The 13215-nt window shown below is 35.4% G+C and overlaps 1 long non-coding RNA gene across 1 annotated transcript in view; it reads right to left on the bottom strand.

Moving 5' to 3' along the window:
* LOC308071571 overlaps positions 1–13215 on the bottom strand; it is a 377062-nt gene that overhangs the window by 29658 nt on the left and 334189 nt on the right. Inside the window, exon 4 of the long non-coding RNA XR_013931244.1 lies at positions 1–13215. This exon is cut by the window's left edge and continues 29658 nt beyond it; it is cut by the window's right edge and continues 18871 nt beyond it. This is a non-coding gene — a long non-coding RNA (uncharacterized lncRNA).

Here is a 13215-nt window from a genome sequence, read left to right as displayed (position 1 = left end):
GAGGCAGACCTGTTCTTGGTAAGTCAGTGAAGGAGACTCCAGTTAAAAAATGGCACCTGGGAAACTTGTTTCTCTTACAGCAATTAATCTCTGTGCGTGTCCTCTGAAATTCCTATGTTGCCATTAGAAATGTGGGTAGCAATGGCTGGGCCACACTCAGCCTCAGCTCAGGGTGGAACACGCCTGTGCTTTAGGGTCAGGTGTCCTATGAGTCGGGTAGTTTTCAAGGCAGTCATATTCTAGTTTATTTGAGTCTGGGTAAAAACTGGATGATAGAGACAGTTTGAGGATCTGATCTCAGTGCATGTTAAACATTTGCTTGTTACAAAAGGCATTATATTATGTGCCATAAGTGTAGGATTTTGTTCAAAAGAGATATAAGGCTGTAAATACCCACTGATTACATTGATACTCACAAGAACTAGCCAAACAGAAGTGGACTGGGGACATGATCCAAAAGGTAATGAAGTGAATGGAAATAGAAAAACCAAACAGTGAAACCTTATGTAAGTCCTGTAAAGAGGAAGCTGACCTAAAAATACATTTGTAAAGTATTTTCAAATATGCATTTCTTTAAAGTTAGGCGTCTCTGTTAGTAGATGCTTAATCAGCCAGTTTGATTTGGAATCACAGTCAGTTCCTGATGATCGTACTGAAACTGATATCAGACTTGTGGATGCACAGTGTCTCTCAAAATCAGGTCATCCAGTTGAGAAGCGGAAATATGGATCTGAATTGCTAAAATTGGACTTCCATGTTTGCAAATGTTGACTTAAGCTATTTGCGTAGGTGTCTTTATAACAGGCTTTTGGATACCAACATTTGTGTATTTAACAAAAGAGAAGAAGAATTGTAATGGAATTCTGTTCTTCTCCTTTGGATAAAACGAGTTACCACAGGGCACCAAGAGTAAATGTTTGGCGTTTGACTGCAGTATTTGTTACTGATTGTTCAAATGTGCTTGAAACCAGCAAAGTTCTGTGACTGCTTCATATTTCTAAGTACTTTCTGTACGTAGCCCTCTTCCAAGGCTGCTTCAGGCTTGAAAACCATTCTGCTAGGAAATGTAGGACTGCCTCTTCTCAACATCCTTCACCATCTTAGTTACAGGTGCTCAAACTGTCCAATGATATTTACATGGTTCTCCAGTTCTTTTACTAATAATTGCTGATACTAATGAAGACATAGATACAGCTGAATTGTTACAAAGATAGAATGTTGTCTGGTATCTTGATAACATTTTCTTCCTAGCTCTCCATCCTTACAACTAATCTCAGCAACCCTGAGGCAGAATGCTGGCCACACTGGCTCACAGACCAACTTCTCACTTCCACATGCACCTTGAACTGCAGAAAAGGAAGGAGACTGGCTATGCTGACAAAATGAAATCTGCTGCACCCTCTGACTATTACTACCATCTAGAAAACTAGGCAGCAGAACCCCGAGATGTAGCATAGAAAGTACCAGCAGTTCAGCTCATAAGAAGCAACTTCTGTTGATCTTTTTCCAGTTGTAAACATTAATCAAAATAAGCCTGCTGAGAACATGCACTAAGTCACACAGTCAAAGATCGGGCACTCAGACTTTGTTTTTGATATTCAAAATTGTTGTAATATTACAGCTTCAAATCACAGTTACTAACCTCCTTCTTTGCTTCTTTATATACTGTGACTTAGACAGGTCTGTTTATCTTATTGAAGGCTTAGTGGGTTATAGATATTGTTGGCACTGCTTTATTTTTTCTGCTCTATGGAAAAATTGGCTATTAATGTTAGATTGTACCTCTAAACAATTCAGGAATTGATGTCCTATAAAATAAAATCTTAGAAAGTTCATTAACATTTAAAAAACAACCAAGCAAATATCAATCTATTAATTATCCCAACATGGCCAGTGATTGTCCCTGCCCCAGTTGCTCAAACATATTTCAGTTCAATATAAATTTCCCTTTAAACACAGGTTCTGAAGAGTATTGTATTACTGATGTAATAAAAAGTTGTTTCTCTTGATCTGACATAATCAAATATTTTTCAAAACAATAGAGGGATAGTGTTGTAGAAACCCTTATGTTAAAACAAAACCTCAGAAGCAGAAATGTGATAGGGCAAAGAGAAATGCTCAGCAAATTACGGCTTTGGTAAGCTTTGCTAGATCTCCAAGTCAAATTACTTGTTCTATGGAGAGCAGAGAAAAGCCTTGTGCACATTCCTGATATCATTCAGGTCTCTCTTTTTTTTTCAGGAGAAAAATTATAATTGTGTCATCATGACTCAATGGAAATTCTTTTTCTCTAATATTGCCTTCAGTCCCTTGAAATAAATCCTTGGGAAAACTTCCAAGAACAATGTTTCTGTAATCCAAAAGTTCATCAGTTCTTGATTTTCCTCTTTTTATAACCCTGCAAGCTAGTGTCTAAAAGATTCTGCAGGATCTTGAATACACAGTATTAAGCTGTTAATCCATATATAGATATACAGCTCAAAACTTTAATTCAGAGTTCCCTAAGTGATTAGACATGTAAAAACAACAAAGAAAAATAATTATTTTATTTTTCTGTACTTTTCCACACATGGATATGCAAAATATGGCACACAACAGTTTCAGTGATGATATCTTCCATATTCAAGTATACCGCAAACCTTGGTGTGAAATTCATCTTTCATCCACTGCAGTGTCCCACCCACAGCTTCCCTCACATGCCGTGCTTCCATTCTGGAGGGGCTTAACATAGTAAGAGCAGGAAAGATAGATGCATTTTCCTTCTGTCCCAATTCCTATGCATTAACTCACATTTAAACTGCATCATACCCCCCTGGATGGGTGACTGCCTTATTAAGTGAAGCCAGGCAAACTGTTTAGTGCTCAGTCCTCCCTAATGCATTACTTCTTATGGCTCCACAGACCACAGATTTTGTGTCGTGATACCTTGCACAACAAGCAGAGCAATGTATCTTCTAATACAGAGATTCAGGTATTATAATAATAAAGTATTAATTTGCTCCTCCCTCTTCAGGAAAGTGTAGAAGCCGTAGATCTTTAAAATTTTCTCTTAAATCTCAGATATTCTGCAGTGTTAAACGAGTAACTGGTAACCAATTTCATTTGACCTTTCTTCACATCTCACATTTTTCTTTTGGATTAAACATTATTTTCTTGATTGTACTTCCTTTAATCCAAATGCTTCAAAAAAAATGAAATTCAAGAGGGAGATTATTGTAACAAACCATAAACCCCAACGCTACTTTATTTGATACTATGAAAAAAGAAGTTTCTTATCATAAAACTGGCTCTTCCCATATGTAAAGAGACTACTTCAGAACATACCAGAATATTGAATTTTACTGAAAAAAGATTAAAACTCTTGTAGTGAAGTCAGCAGCAATAAAAATATATGATTCTCCTTTATTTGGAACCAATTTTGTGATTGTCTTTTCAAAAAAGAACACTAGTCTAGTAATTGTTCTACAGAGTTACAATAAAGCCTCTGCATTTTGAGAAAAGACTACCTTTCCTTCCAGTGTATTACACCAAAATTATTTTTTGCTTTAGACATATAATGAGGGATAGCCTTTAGTTTTGAATGCATTTTGAACTAGTAATTCACCTGGATCTTTGACAAAGCACCCCGTTTAATATAATTTTCATAGAGATTTTGCACCTTTGAAACTGGGGGTACAGTTTGCAAATACAGGAGTCTTAAGACTATGTTCCTGCAATCTCTTTGTGTCACATAAATGAGTAGAAAGTCCTGCAACTCCTGTTAACAATAGTGAGGTTGAGGCAAATATTTCATTTAAGAAATTTACTCATGGCCAGATGGTATTATTGACATTATATTAATAGTGGCAAGTACCTATCTTTTAAAATCTGAGTGAACACCCACATAACTTTACAAAAGGGTAAAGGTAATTTAAAATAAGTTTATGTTATATAGTCATCTACAGCATTAAGCAAAAAGGGCAGTGCAGATACCTACCTGTCTGCCTTGCTGTCTTACCTGTGTAATAAAAACAGTGGCTGAATGTTCCAATAAACTTTGAATAGTTATTTTTAAATTCATCCCAAGCCTCACAGCTTCACATAGTCCGTTCAGCACCAGGATCCCACAGGCTGTTACAATATACACATACACCTATGATTCATGAACCAAAGAGAAAAATATAATTCAGAGGAATATGAGAAAGTACTTGCTATGAGAGTGGAATTAATACCTGACTTATCAAAACAGACACCATGACAAAAATCAAAATACTTTTTACTCTTCTTAGAACAGAATGATTTCCTCCCAGGCAATATGGGAAACTCAGATCGCTACTGCATAACTGTTTAGATAAGAAAGAATACAGACAGGTGCATTAGAAGGAGAAACCCTATGCTGGCATAGTGGTGCACAAGATGAACACATGGTCTTTTTTATCTCCGTAATTCTCTGATTCCTTTAATTTTTATAATAGTATTTTTAATATTATTTTTATACTAAAGCATGTCCAAAGAGTGCTAACAAGTCCCACATCTTCACTGTAATGCTGTGCTTGTACATCTGTAGTCACTAACCATCATCTGTGCAATAACATATATTCTTCTACGTACTGTTTGACAGATTTCTCCCCAAAACATACTGCCAGTTGTTTTCTCCAGTTCCCTTCTTGTTTTTATCCAGAGCTATGGTTGGTTAGTTTTCAGAGTATCATTTCTAAGAGGAAGGTAATACAAAGATATAAGAATATTGGATATTCCAGTGCAGCAATACTCTGGGTTAACGTTGGCCAGGACAGAATGGCTGGAATATAAAGACATTTTGTTGACTAATTTCTCCCAGTCTTTATCTATTCACATGCATGGAAAACAGCCCTGATAGTTCTGGTGGGAGATTTAAGAAAACTCCTTGTGCATTTTGATTTTCTAGTCCACCTGTGATATGGTATTCTATCTACACAACATCTGAAATATCAAGTTCAAGCACCACTACAGTTGCATAAAATTCTTTGCACAATTTATTTATTCAAGCCACTGCCTAGATAAATTCTTGTGCTTCTTCCTGCAATGGCTGTTATTTAAATCATTCTGGAAACAGTACCTGCCCACCATCTAAACAGCTACTGGAAAATTTAAAATGTCATATCTGGTATTTTTCATTTTTTTCAAATAGTTGTCAATAAGCATTTTCTTTCAGGGGAACTGAACAGTATTATAAGTCTTTTCACACAGAGGGAAGATGGATTCAAGGAAAATTGTTCATTTGTCAACCTTGAATACTAAATAAAAAAACCCTCTAGTGACTAAGCAGAGCCAGATTCTGAAGTGGGAGGAAATGGTTAGATTTCGTATGTTTTCTTTTAATTCTTCCAGATAGTAGGTATGTTAAGGCTGAAGATTATTTTTCTAGGAGTCCACTTTTTTAAAAAATTACTATCTTAAAATATAGAAATTAAAAGAAAAGGTATCTCACACCAGCTGTCCATTACCTTAAAAGTCTTGTTCATTCACTATCACTACCCAAAATTGCATTGTGTTGAAAATGTTCTTTTGTCAAAAAAAACCCCAAACAACCACACACACACACATCCCCCCCCAGAAAACCTCAAACAACAACAAACCCACAACCCAACAACAAAACCCCAAGGCATTTTATTCACAAGTATTTTAATTAATACATTTCATGGGCTTTTACTACTGAGTAAAACTTCTTTTTTAGACCAGAGCATTTTGTTATTGCAATTAAAAATTTACCACTTGATACCAAATTTCATCTTTCCAGGGAAAGTTTCTATATTTTTAAGTCAAAAAATAGAGCCAATAATATATTTCTGAGTGATAGTATGACTAAAACTTTCAAGCATTTTTGTATTTTCTCCCGCAAAGAAAGGTTGTGACATTGTGACTTCATTATTTGTAGTATCATTGTTACTGATAAATATGCAGGGTTATTTACTAGAAAGAAAAATACAGCCAAACTATCCCAGAGCTAGCTGATAAGAACAGCACTGAGTGTACAGACTTTCGGCAGCAACTAGGAGCTCTAGTCACAGATCAACACTGTGTTACGTACCTTGCTGCAAGAAGAGAGTAAGATGACTTCTAATGTAGAGAGTCTGCAGGAAACAGAAAGGATGCAGATCTTTTTGCAGAGTGCTTCATAAGCTAAGGTTTTCAGCTTTAGTCACATCAAAAAGAGAAGTCAAGTGTAGAAGAATCAAGCAAAAAAAGGTGATATTTAAGAAATAATGCAGCTAGAACCAGTGACAAGACATGATCAGACTGTTTTATGCAACCATAGATAATAGACAAAGTTAAAGAGTAGACCCCTCTCCTTAGAAACAGGATGGTAAATTAAGTGCATCCACTTCACATATTTGTAACATGACAGCTTTATGGTAGTGGCTACATAATAAATAACAGGAACACTCATATTTTTTCTGAAGGACCTACCTTCAGAAAAAATACACAAAGACCTGCATACCTTCTCAATCAAACATCTAAAGCACAAGAATAATTTAGCCTTAATAGGCTGTGTCACATTTAGTATTTCTTCACATAGTAAGGCTTATTAGGATTTCAGCAGTATCTTTTCCTTCCTAATGGAACATAAAATTATACTACTTATGTACATTTTTCATGAAATATTTATAGTGCACCATTTGGTTTGTGATTCATTTTCAATAAAGTTCCTTTAAAATCAAGTACTTTGCTTTTTTCTGGAACTGGCTCCTCTAGTTCCCAGCTCAGGTCTGCAGGTCAACAAGTGCCTGGTGCCAGCTGGCTTTGTATTAGGTCTCTGCATATCTTGGCACCTGCATTTATGTGAGAAATGAAGGCTAATGCGCTAACCTTCTGACTCAGGCTCAGAAGTAGGCACTGCTCTTTCCTTTCTGATCATGTAGGAATTTCAGGGCATGCAGACATTTTGAAAAAAACTATAAAGTAGATTTTTTGTATGATGATGTCAGCATAAACTTTGCTTTATTTTGGTGTGATTGAGTTATATTATTGGGGACCAAGCAATGTTGCCCATTCAGTTTGTTCAACATTTTTTAACAGCTAAGATAACTAAGCAAACAAGTTCTTTCAGCAAACAAAACTTCACTACAAAACTACTGCTTCAGCTCTCTAGGTTTAACACCAATCACAGAAAGAATAAAAGTCAAAATCCCCAGAAACACCAAGCTTTTGATTACTTTTCCAGCAAGTATTCCAAGGATATTCTTGTGCTATAAATCCCTGCCACATGTTAGATTTTTTCATCTACAGGCTGACATTATTTGTGGCCATAGCCATTAGTTCTTGTAATTTTATCCTTAAGCTCTTCATGTTTAATGTTGAGCTTTTATAAACACACACATTCCTGGAAATGCCTTAACTCCATCCACTCTTGTATCATATTTACCTTTATCATTATTATATCTTGTATTATATTTACCTTTGAGACTAATTATTCCCCTAAAACTTACAGAATTATTCTACATCTTCCTCTTTTTTTTTTTTTTTGTAGCATTATCAATTTAAGTTCAGGTGTGTTTCCTTACCCATTTTCTAAGAGCTAAGAGCATGTGTATGGCCAGCTTCCACAGCTGTGGTGGATTAGCGTGACCATTTGCCTGTGCCTTGAGACATCAGATAACAATTTGGAAACATGTCTTCCAATCAAATTCTTTTGTTTTCTTTAAAAGTAAATGGAATGTTATCTTTCACTTCTATATAAAATTCTGAAAACTGACTGCATTCATCTGGTGCCCTAACTAACATCGTGCTTTGATTATAATGCAACATCAACATTAACTCACTGCTATATGGATATACTCTTACTTTGATTTGGTAACTATAGTTTAATCTCACTTTGTCAGGAAGCACCAAAAGAAGTTTCTTTTTATACTGTGCTTGCTTTATCTTATTTTTATTTATTCAACTTTAATAAAATCTATAAAACAGTACCGTGAGCTACAGTGCTTTCAAAAAGCAATATAGGCCAAAGCCCTTAGTAAATTTCAGCATGTTTAATTAGGAAACTATTTGATCACCTCTAAAATTAGTCTTATGTTTCTCACAAAATCTTACACCACAGCTGTCCATATCATACCTGTTCCTGTGAAAAAAACAGAGCTTTTACTCTGCAGCAGTTTGAAGGGATTTGAATGATAAGAGGGAAATATTTAACAGGAGAGATCATTTGTTTGGTTTTCACCCTCAGGGGGAAAGGAAGTATTAATGGCTTGTGTGATGAACCTCTCCAGGAAGTGATCAGCTCATTTCCTTAGACTTGATAAAAACTGGAAACCCACCTGAGTCTTGCAATAGCCCTTGGGAAGATGGATTTTTTCTAGTAAATATCCCAATTACTATTCTGAGGCACTGTTCTACAGATGCCTTTCTATTCCTTTAACAGACATGTAAGAACCTGTTTTCCATGCAGAGTACACATTTATTCTATTGCATAGTTATAATTACTGAGGCTCAGGAACAGTTGTTAGGCATTAAGCCCACATGAAGCTCAGATCATGAAATCTAGTGTAACTGACGTGTATGCATGCAGAAGCTTTCATTTCAAAGTATTTCAGATCCAGCTTTTTTCTTTTTATATTACCTAAAAGTGTCAAGTAAACACAATCTGATTTTTTCAGTGCAGAGACATACATACACTTTAAGACTGCAAATCCTCTAAAAATAAAGCTATATTTAAAACAAAATCAAAACACATTTTCATAACTATCAGCAATGATATCAAATTCCCAAGAATAAACTGAATAAATACAAAAGAGCTAAGTCAGAGAAAAGCAAATGCTAATGGTTAATAGAGAACTGAAAAAAAAATAAGACTTGAACTTTTGACTTTCTCATTTTCCACTTCTGATATTTCTAAGCCTCATTTGCTAAATTATGATGCCTAGATAAAAAAAAAATGTAATTATATACATAATTTAGATATGATTTTTCATTGCTGGAGCATATTTCAAGAAAACATATGAAGCTTACCATATCTTTTAAAGAAGCACTGTCATGCAGTTTAGTTTTTGGAAGATTCTGTGCTAAGAATGTGTTGGTTTGGATGCTGTCTGGCCTACTGAAAGCTGGTTTGTATTTATCTATTTCAAGACCTATAATCCTAAATATATCATTACTTCATCTAAAAAGCAAAGGCAATGTGCAAATTCTTATTTTCATTCTTTGTGATGATTTGTTCTCCCATTTCAGTAATTTTTTACTGCTTCAGATACCTTTGCATTGTTTTCAAATATTCTACAATCCTTCTTCTTTCCAGATGTCAATACAAAGAGGAAAAGGTAATTTGAAATTTTCATCAACTATCTGATTTTGTTCAAGGTTTTAATTTATTTTTGCAATTTAAAATAAGTTTGTACTCAGGAAAATAAGATTCTAAAAATAAATACATAAATCCCACTTAAATCCAAAGTAAAGTTCAGGTCCTGTGCTTGTCCACAAACCTTTCCATTCCACATGTGAATACATTAATTGCCAGCATTTTATATCTTTATAGGCTAAACTCCCACTTTTTTCATAATGAACATCAGGAGGGCAGATTCTCACTCTTTTTCTACTGAAGTCTACAGTGGAAATAATGCACCTCATTTCAGAGAAAATCTGAGTCTATAGGAAAATACCTGAAAGTCTCCTCTCAGGAGTTTTCGGGTTTTTTCCAGTGGAGAGGTCCTCCCTCTCATGTTCCTGCCACCTATCCTTGCTATCTACCCAGCTTCAAGCCATTAATCAATCATGCCATTCTGCTGGGTACAAAACATGCAGGCAGCACACCTATCGCATTTGTCTTTGATTTTTCTGCCTTTTTTCCCCAGTACTCTTGCTAAACACATCTCCTCCTACATTTCAGATGGGCTTACTTTCCCTGTCATTAGATCTTGTTTAGTTTCTTAAGTTATAATCCCATCCTTCCAAGTCTGGCAATTACATCAAATATGCAGCATTGTAATGGACCGAGCAGCTATTCCAGCTTCGCTTGTGTTCCTGCTTCTTGCTGCCATTGACTTTTCTATATAGCCCTTCCCAATGCATTGCCTTTTGACAGTAGATCAATCATCCTTTCATGCATGGATATCAGAGACTGCAGTTATCCAAGCCTGCATTTGCTTAGCTTTATAGCCTGATCTTTTGTTACAACATGCTTAAGGTCAGACTCTGATTTAGCTCTTTCCCACAGATTTCTGGAATATTTTTCCTTAATAGATCTTTGTACTCATAATATTACTAAGCATCCTAAAAAAAAAAAAAAAAAAAAAAAATCAAACTCAGATTAAGATTTGTTCTTCATTGTTTGAACAAGGGATGTTATAATCTGGGAAAACATATTTCACCCTAAAATATTTTGAGCATTCTAGACCCATGCAAAAGTTCAGCAAAACCATGCAGAGGCCAGGGTGAGGAGGGCATCTACTCTGAGTGTCCACTTAAGGAACACAGGCTACAGAAAAAAATAATCCTCTGGATTTTGCAGATGGTTCCTGCTGCCATCCAGGAACAAAGGATTCAGACCAACAGTGACGTAGGAGAAAGGAGGTAGCATGGGTGTCAAAGATGCCTTGTAAACTGAATGAAAACCTAAGGAGTGAACCACAGGGAAGAAAGGGTGCCAGGGTATCAAATTAGCATACAGTGACTCTGGCTGTGCTTTTATAATACAGGTTACAAACTGCTATCATCCAAAAACTTTGAATTTGTTCTACGGAATCATAAATCTATTTTCATGGGATAATCCCTTTGCAGCAAATACTCTTTAAAATATAGGGCATTATCTAAGGTGCAAGATTGCCTGTACTCTGTGAAATGCAGCTGTGGTAAATCACTAAGACAAAAATTCAGCTAAGCTGAAGGACAACAGCATTAGTGGTTACACAAAATACACAAAAACAGCTGTTCCAGACAGTAACAGTGGTTGATATCCTATGTTACACCATCTTGTTGGCAGATAAATGATTACTCTGACAATAGCAGTGCAGAACTCATCCTACAATCATAACTTTAGCCATCTACTTTAGGTCATAATACATCATAATTTACAAGTACAGAACCACTAGAACAAATGATCTTGCTTAAATGTCACCTTCGTACTCAGCTGTTCCAGTCTCTGCTTTGTATTCTAAGTCTCATCTCTTTACTCGAATGGCAAAACAATACATTTTTTAATTGCATTAGCCTTAGGAAGCCATAAGAAAGTGAGCCAAGTTTTCTTTTCTCTCAACAAGTATTGGCAGGCTTATGAACTGTGTGACAGGTACTAAGAATAAATAAGAACAGCTCCACTGAAGGTGGTAATGTCCAATGATTTATACACACTGAGGACCTGTACTGGATTACAAATTGCAGAGTCATTTCTGTCCTTAATTATAGTTATGCCACTTTAATGCAGAAAATTTCTACAGGTGAAACTTAGGGTCTAACTGAGCTTACAGAATATTTATGGATGGTGATGATGCATGACAAGGAAAGGATTTTGCTTGGCTTTCACTTCCATCTGAGTATTCATATAGAATATGAATTTTTTCTAACTTGAACTCTAGTAGTAGAATTTTTAGGAATCTTCCACTGAAACAACAAATATTTCATATTTCGAACTGGAAACCTAACCTTGCATGTATTTAGATGCAGCCATGCCTTTCACTTGATTTCAAATGTATTTATAAGCAAGTATCTTAAAACAGTCTTAAGAAACTCCAATTACTTTATACTTCTGTAGGTAAACATTCCAATAAGTTCCCTGACTAGTATTAAAGTAAGGAAGACTGAAAAGATGTTTTCTAGTTGGAATTGTACAGAATAACTGGAATTATCTGGGAAAGCAAACATACCTGCAACATCTTGAATAAGTGCAGTGATTAAGTGTAGCACCACTATTGTGTTCTCCCATGTTCAGTTGTCAGGGAAAGCAATCATACCTGCAACATCTTGAACAAATGCAGTGATTAAGCGTACCACTATTTTGTTCTTCCATGTACAATTTAAATTCATACTGAAAAAGTGAAGTGGAAGGCTGCAGACATAATCAGAAATACAGTGTGTATTAAAGGTGAAGAGGACAGAGAACTTGCTCAAGAAGGCTAGCAAAGGAAGAACAAAAGAATCCCGGGTGTCTGCTGGAAGGCTCAACATGTAGGAGGAAGACAGCTATATGAGTTAAAAATAATGTGAGAGTAATAACAAATGTTTATTAGCTAGAATAATTTTAGCCTGGAAAACTGGAAGCTGTTTTAATGTGGAAGTTGTAGAAGTGTACTCCCATAGGATTAGTTAAGGAGAGAATGCTTTGCTCCCTTTAAAATTTATAACAGGATTATATGATGCTATGTCTGTCGAAGTAGAAGATTGCCTTAGATACACAGAAAACCCCATTAGCTTAATGCTTCTAGTTCATTATAAATTCTAAAGGTTTCTGAATTTTTAAAGTGAAATAAGTGGAGAATAAATGGCACAGGTATCAAGTCCAGTAAGCAGAGTAGATTATTTTTTTTCATTATGTGGACTACAAATAGACTAAAAGTTGTACTTTTTTCTAATACTGTTTAAAAAGATTAAATAAGACTATATTTGTTTTTACAAATAATGACAGAAATATCTACTGGTTCAAAATTAATACTTCATCACAGAACTCCAGAAAACAATCTAATTTAAATGTTTAACAACTGGACCTCTCTATGATCTAGGACTCTAGAAACCTAGGAAGAAAATATCTTGTTATGGTAATTCCAGTACATCTTTTCACAACACATTGTTTGTGGATAACACTGAAACAATTATCCTTCTAACAGGAGAGGTTAAAGCTATTTCTTTTCTCATTATAGCCACATAAGGGAAGGATGGGCATAAACAACAAGAACACATGAAAAAAAAACGTATGAAAACACTGCAATTTGCATCATATTTGGTATGAAATTTTGGCTTTCTCTTTTACCAGCTGGACCCTTTATTCATTATTCATTTCTTTTATGGACGTAACTATGATGGGTTTAACCAGACAGAAAATAGCATGCTTTAGTGGTGTAGGGCCTCAGCTTTAAGTCAGAAAAACAGAAGGTTTCTTCTGGCTGTGCTGTGTGATGCTCAGCAAATTACTTTGTCCTTTTATTCTCCAAAATACCCACGTGCAAGATGGTGATGAAAGCATGTAGATAAAAACTGTGGGATCAACAGATGTAAAGCATTTCCTAAGAAAAAAGTATTTTTACTTGCTTCTGTTCATGGAGCTTTTCTGTT

This window comes from Falco punctatus (genome assembly GCF_963210335.1).
Source record: "Falco punctatus genome assembly, chromosome: 11".
NCBI lineage: Eukaryota > Metazoa > Chordata > Aves > Falconiformes > Falconidae > Falco > Falco punctatus.
The sequence above is the reverse complement of the archived record's forward strand: the minus strand, read 5'-3'. Positions and strand labels throughout refer to the sequence as shown.